General features: G+C 37.5%; 1 protein-coding gene across 2 annotated transcripts in view; it reads right to left on the bottom strand.

The window, feature by feature from the left end:
* mbl (splicing regulator muscleblind) overlaps positions 1-12178 on the bottom strand; it is a 358429-nt gene that overhangs the window by 164296 nt on the left and 181955 nt on the right. For both annotated transcript variants that reach the window (XM_074085468.1, XM_074085465.1), the window contains one exon: positions 11916-11961. The gene's annotated coding sequence lies outside the window, so the exon portion shown is untranslated. The remainder of the gene's footprint in view (positions 1-11915; positions 11962-12178) is intronic.

The raw sequence follows: 12178 nt of genomic DNA on the forward strand, positions 1-12178 counted from the left end.
TCTTCTTTATAAGATCCATTTCATTGTAGAGAGCTGTGAAAATAATGTCATACAAATCTAGTAATAGATAGGCTATTGCAGCATACGTACATAGAGACAATACTTGAATGGTCAATTCATTTGAGTAATTACGCGTTAAGGGCCATTGTCGGCATCTCGTGCACGTGAAATGAGCCTTGTTCACTGCCAGCCTGTTATGTGCCTGCTTTTGGTGGTCAAAGCTACACGCGACAGTGCCCTGGAGTGTCTTCAATGGCCCTGCATACAGTTTTATTGCTGTTGTCCAGAGGAGCTCTCCCTCAGAACTTTATTCGCAAAAATAAGACGATTCCAACAATAGATTTCCAACTTGTGGCTATATCGAAAGCTGTGTGAACTTATAAAACTGAGTAAGAACAGTTGTAAAACGGATATTAATCAGAGTAAAACGTCGACGAATGAAACATGAAACGCTGTTTAATTATAACAGTAGATTAGTTAACAATCTCGAAACCAAAGTCTGACTGCGGCTTATCTGGCGCCAAATGTTTCAAAGCAACTTTTAACGAGTTTAAAGTTGGGCCAAGTGTAGTGCACCCAAAGCGTAGCGCCCGCGCCGTCTTAGCTTAAGATTAATTAAACAAATGCACGATGGCTCCTTGAAAACACTCCGACATGTCTCGGGCTGTCGTCGCCAACCTTTGCCAAATTAAAGCCATAAATCAAAATTCAACCCGTAAGAAATATAATAACGATGAACTAAGCGGGACTACACAACTGATTTCAGCGTAATTCTTTCTTTTCCTTCTTTTATACTTTCCGTCCGGGGTTTAGTTGCGATTGAGGGAATATTATTTTACTATTGGTATGATTTCAATTAAATAGCCCGAGGATTTTTGGATGGAGGGCGAATAATGTTCTTGTCTTTTGCTGTTTGCTTAGAGGATAAGTTTAGTGGTCACAAATAGCCTGTGCTCATTGGACGAACACAACAAATATACTTACTGCAAGAAGAAAAGTGTTCCCCTAAGATTAAATTATAACTGCTTCAATTAGAGAACCAAGGAATGTTAAACCGTTCATAATGAGTAGGACATACAATATTTCCAATCACAAATATGTGTAAATAGAACAAGCCAACGACCAATCAGTAACAGTTAATTATCGATTCTGAGTGCAAGGTGTGGCACTCACAATACAATAAAATGTAAAATAAATTTGTTTTTGGTCACTCGGTGAATGAAGCTGAAATTTACAGCGAGGAAGAACGCAAGTTTGTTAGATCGGGTTGGATCGGGGCGGGTCGTAACTCAGATGCGATTTATGTGCGTGCGCCGGTAACGCGCTAAAAGATTAGTCGCTACTCCAAGCAACGACGAGCAACGCCTACGGTCGACGTTCATACGCCCGACGCAGTTTGGAAAAATGCCATCCATTGCAGTGGCGGCTATTTTATTTCGCTCGATAAACTTTCCACCATATCAACATGTAATTTACATGATTGTAGCTATAGGTACCAAATTAACTAGAGACAGATATTTCTTACACTTAAAGACTATGTATGGTATGTACGTAGCTAAGTTTTTAAGACGAACACTTTTTTGCTTTTGATTTTTTTTCTTAATTTTTATTTTATTTTAAAAGCATAGGGTGCTTTTACCTGTTTTAGCCATTAAACTAACAATTTCATTGGGCACAAAAAATGAAATAAAATCGTTTCACAACTATTTATTTCCATTTAAAGTTAATCGCACTCAGTTAGTGCAATAAGTTCTTATTCCGCGGTATCCCCGCCCAGCAGTCGCAATAGTGGAAATATATCTGTACAAAAGCACCGAAAATCGCTTGTTTAAAAATGAACGCCTGGAACAACGGATGTAGGAAGCCGGGCAAGTTTATGACTATGAAGCAATCCGGCCAGCACTTGCAGCATTGAATTTGTTTCCAACCGATTCTGCCCGACTATTGCATAGTTCACGAGTGCCAGCACAGCGCACTATATCAACTGTGGCACATCGAAAATTAAGCAGCCTTATACTTACCTTCCACTTAAGTTTTATTGGTTCCTGGTGTTTTTCGTCTCTAGCTATGTTTGGTTTTGGTGAGCTCCTACTTCAAAGTCTTTTCGAACGCTTAAGTTAAGAATATCTCGCTTGAGATGATTTGCCCATAAAAGTCCTTAGTAAAATCTCATACTCAGACAAGCCTAGAAGATACATAGGTGTTAAAAATGATTATTTTTGGCTGAAATTGGCCTTTTGTGGAATCTGTATTACTGCTAGGGAAAGTAATGGTTAGGAAAATATAGTTAAGTACCTATTTTCACAGTGTACCTACAGTGTGCTACAGTGTACAGTGTGCAGAGTGCATAGGAAAACTTCAATAAAGATGTTATAAATATATTGGGTAGACCCAAAGATTTTTGTTACATTCCATAAAAACAAAAGCTTGTTAGTAAAAAGGACAGTTAAAAGAAAAGAGTACAATAAAAAGTTTAAACGTAACGGCGAAAGACAATCATAGCTCTCTCCACTCCATAATCTTTATTGAAAATATAAAAGTTAATCTTACAAATAAAATACGAGCAGTGATACCCAACATTAGCGCTCTCTAACTTTTGCCCGAGTTGCGGACACTGCCATACTTTGTTGCCGGTTGTTACTTTACGGGAGAATTGTTAACTTTTTCAAGATTATTCATTTCAGACCGTTTATCGGTTTAATTAAATTGTTTTTATAGTTGATTCTTGCCAGTTGGTTTACGAGCGCGCATTGCTTAAGACCCTCAAAGTTGTACTTTGTAGCAATGCGTTGCTTTTCTCATTTTTATACCCATAATTAATAACCGTCTTATGGCGTGTACCCTACTCAGCCATAATGGCATACTTAAAACGAGTCAATGAGGGCTATCGCGTATGAATTCGCCACTAGAGGCGCTAGTGTAGCGTGAGGTCTCCGAAATGACAAATCTTATAGTTTTTGGGTGAGCTACGCGGGTTTATTTATAATTAGAATAATTTTGTGAATATTTTGCAATATCTGAAATTAATTATGGCAAATATGCGTTCCGGGGCAATGAATGTCTGTGTTTTGAGACAGTTTTGTCTTTTGGAAACCTTGGTCCTCCCTTTTTTCCGAACAAAACGGGGACTATGCAACACTGTGGCATGCTCGATATTTTTATGGTACGGTTTTAAGGTGTATTAAACATGATTTTAATCTAAACTTTGTTTTCACGCCCGTAATAACAGACTTTGAAAGCCATACTTAAAAACCTCACGCAACAGTGCGCCATCTAGTGAGACAAAAAACGATAGCCCTCATTTGATTTAATTCGTTCAGTTCTGCCTATAATACAAACCGTCCAATCTGGTATACGATATGAATTTAAATTCCTGATAAACCAACCATCGAACATGCACGGCACGCTCTCAAACGTAATCGACAATCGCAATTTTATTAAGGCGCCATTAAATAAATTCATGGTTGAAATAAACTACTTATAGCTATAATTGCGCTCTAAATTTTTATAGGTCATATCGAGACCGGTTGTGGTCACACTCATTACCCTATGGGGTTTGAGAAGGGGCGGCGAGGGGGCGCGACTTCGCGGCGACAGGCGCGGGGGCGACGGGAATGTAATATCAGTAGAGTAGTGATATTGCGGTTTCTAACTCGGATGATCGTCTGTGTTTCTAGCACAAAGATACGTTGAGATAATTGGAACAGCGATAGTATATTTTTTTTATAGACAGAAGTTAGTATTAAGCAAACTTAATTCAATCTTATCAAAATTGAACTCCATTGCTTCATTGTAAGCTCTGATGCAATGTCGGTAATGTGCATATTGGCCTTACGAAACAATATGAAATATTTCATTACCTATCCCAACGACTTAACCAAATCCACGGCTGGCAGCATGTTCATTATACAAACAGCTAATATCGCTATAGTACATTAACATCCAGTTTTGCCAAACAAACAAAGCGGAAGAGACAATTGTGCGCGACATCGGCGGCAATGCAAAAACACTGAGAGGGACACGCGGCACTTTAATTGCGATGTGCTCGTTAGCACTGATCCGATTTCCCGTCCCGGTACATTTTTTGTCCATAATAATTCCACGAGTGGGTGACGTACATTTTCCTCTTCCGTTTTTGTCCGATCTGCTCGGACATCAGAACATATGGTGGTCGATTCGGGGTCCGATGAGAACTCGACAGCATCAAGATTTACCTATACTTGATTTGTTTAAAATCTAAAATCGATAGATATTCTAATTCTAGTTGAAGGATAGCTGTTTAACTATAAAATTAAATAAATACATAAAATAAAAACACCCGATTGGGTGACTCATAAACATCCAGCTAGGTCTAAAGCTGAAATCTGCTTAGGTATAGATCCTCTTTATGATATAGGTAGGTACACAAGGAACAAGGACGAATTTTGTTTTGTGGCATTCCTATGGAATAGGGAACTCGGTAACGGGAATGGAATTGAATGGATTAATAAAGAATTCGAGATTTATTGTATATTTTAACCTCATATTATGTTTATGTTGCTAGTAGGTATCATTTTTATTTTTTTCTTAACTAGCCGGAAGTCAAATAACAATGGAGCCACGCCCGCTAGCCACAATTGTTAAAGCTGAAACAAAATTTTAAGGACAGACTCCACATTAACTCGTTTTGTTCGTAAATACAGAAAAAAATAACAACGTTGAAACTCTGGAAATATAAATTTATTTTGATCTTAAGCTTTTTAGGGTAACGGGATTATTTTGTATACTATTTTGACAGAAACGTAATTTACTATATCGCATTTGACCTGAAAAGGATTTCGATCAGATTCGCACTTGGTGAGAGTGAACGCATCACGGCAAAAACATCACAAGAAAAATGCAGTTGACCAAAAACTTTATATACTATACATTCAGTTGGTCATATTGCTTAAATGATACGAGATGAAATAGAAAACGTTTGTGAATTAAGCACGTTAAAGAACATACATATTAAGTGTAGTGTGTGTGTTTAGTGTTGGCAGGTGGTAGGACCTTGTGCAAGGTCCGCCCGGATTGCTACCACCATCTTGCTCGCTAATCCTGCCGTGAAACAGCAATGCTTGCACTGTTGTGTTTCGGCGTGGAGAGTAAGACAGCCGGTGAAATTACTGGCACTTGAGGTATCCCATCTTAGGCCTCTAGGTTGGCAACGCATCTGCAATCCCCCTGGTGTTGCAGGTGTCTATGGGCGGTGGTGATCTCTTATCATCAGGAGACCCACTTGCTCGTTTGCCATCCAGTTGAATAAAAAAAAAAGTATATCGTGAGATACGTGGACTACGTGGAACTCCTGTTTCTATAGTTGGATCTTCGGCCATAATGCGGTGCTCGTACTATCCTGACCTAACCTATTTGCAACAACCTGCATTAAGTAAGCAATCATTGTGTTTTTTTTTATATAAAACGAGGGGAAAACGAGCAGACGGGTCACTGATGGAGAGCGATCACCGTCGCCCATGGACACCCGCAACACGAGGGGAATCACAGTATCATCAAACCATTAACCAAAAAACAATCAAAATGAATGGAGGAATCATTGTGTTTGTTATTGGTGTTTAAATTTTCGGAGTAGTTTACGTTGTCATTGAACTGCGAAGCTAGTTACGTTTTTGTCAATATGAGTAGGTATTAACTAATCGCGATAAATGCAAGTCTGTACTTTTAATTTTCTGTACAGTTGCGTTGCAGGCACAGTGTGTTTCGGTCGAAATGAGAGTCTGTCGAATCGCGATAATCATCATCATCATCCCAGCCTATATACGTCCCACTGCTGGGCACAGGCCTCCTCTCAGAACAAGAGGGCTTGGGCCATAGTTCCCACGCGGGCCCAGTGCGGATTGGGAACTTCACACGCACCATTGAATTGCTTCGCAGGTTAGTGCAGGTTTCCTCACGATGTTTTCCTTCACCGCAAAGCTCGTGGTAAATTTCAAATGTAATTCCGCACATGAATTTCGAAAAACTCAGAGGTGCGAGCCAACCCACGACCTTCTGTTTGAGAGGCGATAGGTCAAACCACTAGGCCACCACGGCTTCCGGCTGTCCATATACCTACTACTCGTATTAATCTTAAGTGCCCAACAGTACAACTGTGAGCTGGAAAGATGAGAAAACATATCATAAATATTATATATCAGAATCTCGGAAACGACTTCAGCGATTTCGATGAAATTTGGTATGTGGGGGTTTTCAGGGATGACAAATCGATCTAGGTTAATCTTATCTCTGGGTAAGCGTTTTTTATCGAGTTTTAGCCCGAGCAAAGATCGGTCGCCCAGGTACTAACGATTTTAAAGAAAATCTACGGCTAAGGAGGTTTTTGAAGTAATAATAGTTGATTGAAATTCATCATTGAATATTTGCCGCTTATAGTACGGAACTAAAGTGCGAATGGCCCGACACACACTTGACCAGTTTTTTTTACTTTATTAACATATGATTAATTTTGTATATTTAGATTTCTTAATAGTAGAGTTTTAAATATTATTAGGACATACCATCGTGATAAGGTGCTTTGAATAATAAATAATCGATGGTTGCCGTTACCTCCTGTTAGGTTACTTCATCGATCACGTGCGTTCTAAAGTCAGCAACAGGAAATATACCGCTTGACAAAGATTGCATTCAATATTCATAAAATGTCAGATACAAATGAAAGGATTCTGCGACTGGGTATTCCCGGTTGTGGCGATAAACGTTGCGACCAACTGCTCGGTTTTCTGTTTTCTTTTATAAAAACGTTTTGTTATTTTAAAGTATTTTAATTAAAGCCGTGTTTGTTTTGTGGGGCAAGATTATGACAAGTCGCCGATTTGACACAGATGGAAAGATTTTGCCGAAATCTGTTTTGTTTGGCTCTAACGGAAAAGGGTTACGATTTGGAAGTTAGTACTATAATCTTGATTTACTTAATATTTTCTTATTTATTTGTACACTTTTTATATTATTTATGATACTTACTTTGATATATAAATTATAATATGTATAAAAAGTCACTCCTTTTTGCTATATATCGCTTATCATATCACATACCATTGTATTTCAATTAGCAAGTATAATTACGGTCAAGTGCGAGTTGGACTCGCATCTTCAATCCAAATAAATATCCTTTATATTTTTAAATAATTAGAAGAAATTATTCGCAATTTACAGCTACTTACAGACAAATTACAAAGTTTATGTGTTTTTTGCTTAAGACCAACTCACGCTTGAGCGGTTTTTAATATTTGTTGATTTGTAGCATATTTATGTCTATACCATTCCGAGTTTAAGATTACTATGTTTAAAACGTTATGAAAATAGAACGAAAATAATATTTACTTACATTTTTGTATGGGAAATCTCCTTTCTTTTTGTTCTATCTCTGTAACGGGTCAACTTACAAACCTCTCAGAGATTATAATAGACATAATCGTATATGTACTGCATACAAAGAACAATAAAAACCAGTCAACCTGAGTTGGCCTCAGAGATATAATTTAATAATATTGTAAATCTGTTTAAAAAAATATACCTCGTTGAGTTTCTTGCCGGATTCTTCTCAACAGAGGTTTTTCCGAACCGGTGGTAGATTTTTTGTGACATTCATAAGTGCTTGTTATAGCCTAAATTGAATAAAGATATTTTGACTTTGACTTAACTTTGTACATAATGTATTGTATTGTATTGTAACGTATTGCAAAACTCTTTATTGTACATAAAAACACATGAAAATAACAGAACACAGGATAATAAGATGTACAAAGGCGAACTTATCCCTTAAAGGGATCTCTTCCAGTTTACCTTATAATTTTATGCACCTACATAAAATTGAAAATAATAATGTGCCATCATAGGGCCTCGCGAAATTTGTCTTTCCCATGACAAATTTAGGACTGGACCATTTATGAATGTATACAGCCGTTTAAGACGTATATTTTAATAAGCGAAAATAATTGCACGGAATCCTGGATGCGCGAGTATGTCTCGCACTGAGCCAGTTTTTTTTACAAAATCTTAGAAACAAATGATTTTGATGTAGCGAACATAGTGCAAAGTTTATTTGAAAGTTCCTTGATATTCAGATGACACTAATTAAGTTCTATTTTGACGTAGTATCACGACGAGTATTTTATATCAACTGTACCCAATCGTTCGTTATCTAACAAACAACGAAGCATTATGAACGGTTGTGCTGTCTGACGATGAACTCAGGTTGAGTTCGAAACACGCCAGCGTAGTGTGGTGGTGGTGATAGTTGGGTATGTGCGATATCGTGTGTGTGTTCTTACAGCGTGGAGGCGGAAGAGATGCATGAATACATATTTGTTGCATGTAAATACTTAGCTATCGTACGGTGTAGTTCATAATTTAATTCAAATAAACAGTGGTTAAACGTTTGTAAGCGGGCGTAATAACAAGAAAGTGTAAGTAGTGTGACAAGGCAAGGCCGCGATCCGCCCCGCCCGCTGCGGCGACTCGTTTCGCAGGATCATTGTTATTTATCTCGGTGCCTCCCCGCCTTTATTCGTCCGTGTCCGCCTCGCTTTATTTGTCTTCAGGTTCTGAGGGTACATTAACGTATTTTTCTTCTCTATTAGGGAGACGGTCGTCGGCTCACCTTCAAAGTTTACGGAATCCGCGGAACCCCGAACCCAGCCGTTGTTTTGCTTGTTTTTTTATTTCAAAGATAAGTCAAATAAAAGTTGACGATTGATTGTATTGTAGGAGAGGTCGTAATCACACGGAATGGGGGGGATTTGTGGTGCGTAAAAATCAGAGTTGCCGTTTACGATCGACTCGTGAAATTCGTTCTGTACTTTTATGGATTAGCTATTCATAAAATGATCGCGATGTTATTCGACATCGTTATGAAAATATGACTAATGCTTTTCTTCTCTTTTTTTTAAATTTAAGAGCTACACGCTCTAGTCGGATACGACACGACACCCACTTTCTCCTTCACCTGGTCAAAATAGGTCAATCTTGAGCTTTCTCTGGCTCGTCTTCCTTCTATTTTTCCTTCCAGAAGGTTTAACAAAAAATTGTCGTGTCATATCGTATCCTATCATATGTCATTCTGCAATTTATGGTCGCCAGTAACGTCCTTTTCCCTTTGAATGGTAAGAACCTCTTCGTTGGTTTTTATTTCTATTTTTACTAATGTTTTTACTGTTCAAACAAGTTCTATTATCTATATTACGGTACGCTTTATAGTTTTAACAATTAAAACGCCAACAGTAGGTAAGTCTTAAATTATGCTTTTGCGTGTCATTTAACTGTTTGTTAATAAAAGTCATAATCAGGTTATTTAAATTCATTAAAGCACACGTTTTATCATAACCGTATTTATTAAACTTGCTTTCATTTACAGCAGATGCTCATATAACTTAACGCAAATTCAGTCAAACTGTAACAGTTATCCAACGATTTATTTTGCGTTTCAACTCGTTAAAAAATCATTTCATGCATTCTTAATGTTCTGGAAAATCTAAATCACAAATAGCTTGGTAAATACACAGTGATTCATACAGTAATAAATAGGTGGGGTTTCACTATTTCAGGACGTCCTTCGCACGAATCCCGCCCGTTAACATAGCTGGAAATTATCCATGGCAATATTAACCTGGATCAACATCATTTACATAATATCGCCGTGGACCGGCGACTAGACGAAAATACTATGATATAGGGCTCTCCTAAATATGTACGTTACGTAAAAGAGACATGTTTATAAAGCTTATTTTTAAGATGATACTTGGCAGGTTCGAATAAATTTTAAAATAATTGTTACGTGTTTTCTGATAAACTAGTCTAAACTATTTTGTTATTTATTTTAATGTTACGTGTGCAGCATTTGGATAACGGAAAATAGTGTTATTTAATTGGAAATAATATTCCTTTGAATATTATTAAGTCAAAGTAACTGAGGATCACCAAACAGCGACAAAAGACACTTCTTAGCGACGAAGACTCAGACAAATTAGGCACAAAAGCTCCATTAGCGGCGAAGCAATCTCAAAATTAAATTATCTCTGCAATAACACAGTGGGAAATTACGAGCAAATTGCCAGAAAGAATCCATTCTCGTGGATCGGTTGCATGAAAATTGCAACAGCCGGCCATAGGGGCAACGAAGCGCACAATTATAACGAGAACGTATAAATCAGAATGAGTTGTGGCATGTTATTAGGGCTATTCCAGCACAAAATAGGAAGACGGTGAGCTCGATGAGGAACGAAAATTCCCGAATGGGATGCTCTCGTATTCGAGAATTACTTGTCCTTTCTATATTGTCAGTATTTTTTAATCTATGCCAATGGAATCTTTGGCTATCTTTTAATTCTGGGATCTTTCGTATTATGGAAAGAAATAAATCATTCTTAGTCATTTTGTCGCGTTTAGCGGCTAGCGGGTCAGCTTGTAGGAGAGAAAGTAAACTAATGAATGCTCGGAAGACGCGATTTATTCAAATGTTTATAAAACTGGCTCTTCTACGGTACGCGGCATGAGACTTTAGCGTGAGTGAAGGTTCGTACAAGTGGTACAAGTGGAATTTCTGTCAGGCACTTCCCTTAGCCCGGGTGTCGAGGTGGCGCGGTGGAGTGGCGGCTGGACGTGTTGGACGGAGCCTCTTAAGCAGCCGATGCGCTGGCCACTGGAGGTGCAGATGATGGACAAGAGACCTCGGAGTTCTACTCCGTAGGGAGTTGCCTTTAGTTCGGCGATTTGAAGAGTTGCTGCTGCTAGATGTGCTCGAAGAAAGTCAAGCTTTCAGCTGAGCTTTCCTTTTTAAAGGACTTTGATGTGCTGTAGCAGAAGATAAGTCTTTCACAAATATGTCTTTCACTTTTTAAAGGCCTAATTTAGCATATTTACTTCGGGCAAAATGTAGTAGCAAATGATTGGCTTAGGTAAATAACAAGATGTCAAATAACAATTGCCCAATGTTATATTGCAGTTTTACTTCAAAATTTGTGCGAGCGAGCGAAGCGAGCGAGCAAGACGGTAGGAGCAGAAGCGACTTAGATAGTTTAGGTTCAGAATCAGCCTTCGATGTTAGGTTTTTTTTATAGCAGCCAGGATAACTGCCACTAGGAAAGTAGGTTGGATCCCATTCAATATGTTGCTAAGTCAAGGTATGTCAATCAATACATTTGACAAAAACATAAATGACATCTTAAAAAATCCCAGGTGATAATTTGCATAATAATAATTTATCAAATTGTTACTTGGGAAATGATATCAGTGCGAAACGATGAGTTGGGAAATATCGCCTAAATAAAAAAATGGGATAAATAGTTTGGGAGCTAATAATTTCTAAATAATTTTCGCTGAAACATTAGTAAACCTATAAACTCAGGAAATTAACTATTTTTATTCAGAACCTCTTTTAAAGTATTTATATATAAATAATAAAATCTTGCTGACATTTATGTGAATATTTACGATTTTATAACAGCGCCCTCTAACGACGAGTAGCATAAGTAAACGCAGCTGTCATTAGGCTGCCAACGGAAATGTTAGCGCTACCACGTGACAATGTACAATAAATAAAAGCAAAATGTAAATTGTATTTTAAAATCATATAGTTATATTGGTAGCATCAATAAAATATCATGCGCTTTCCACAAGTAAACACGCACCAAATCACAAAAAAATCTATATATACATACGTATGTATTCCTTGGATGGAACTTCTTCGAGGCTGGTAACAAAAACAAAAACAGATAACATCTCTAAACAAACAACCTATTTATCTTAACGATAGTTTCCTTAAACCGCCTTCAGTAGTATTCGTTTCTAGAATATTCGATTTTAAGTACAATCAAATTATCCAAGATTGTCGCAAGGAGATCTCACGCTCGTGAATACAAATAGATGCTTAAGGGACGTACCTTTTCTCAAATTATCTGCTGGCAACTACATAGACGGCAACGAAACCTGAAACAAGGATTTTGAATGAGTCGTTATACTGAGAGTGCTGCCTTTATTTTTTATTATTTTTACTTGGTTTTTGACTTAGGTTAATTCTGATAATTATTTATCTCTTAGGCATTTTAATATATATTTTAATATAAGTGGCATGAACGAATCGACCAAATATTACTTAAGTAAATTTAAATACATAATATTTTTAAATGATTTAAAGATTGAAAAG

Source organism: Choristoneura fumiferana, chromosome 3 (assembly GCF_025370935.1).
Source record: "Choristoneura fumiferana chromosome 3, NRCan_CFum_1, whole genome shotgun sequence".
Taxonomy (NCBI): Eukaryota; Metazoa; Arthropoda; class Insecta; order Lepidoptera; family Tortricidae; genus Choristoneura; species Choristoneura fumiferana.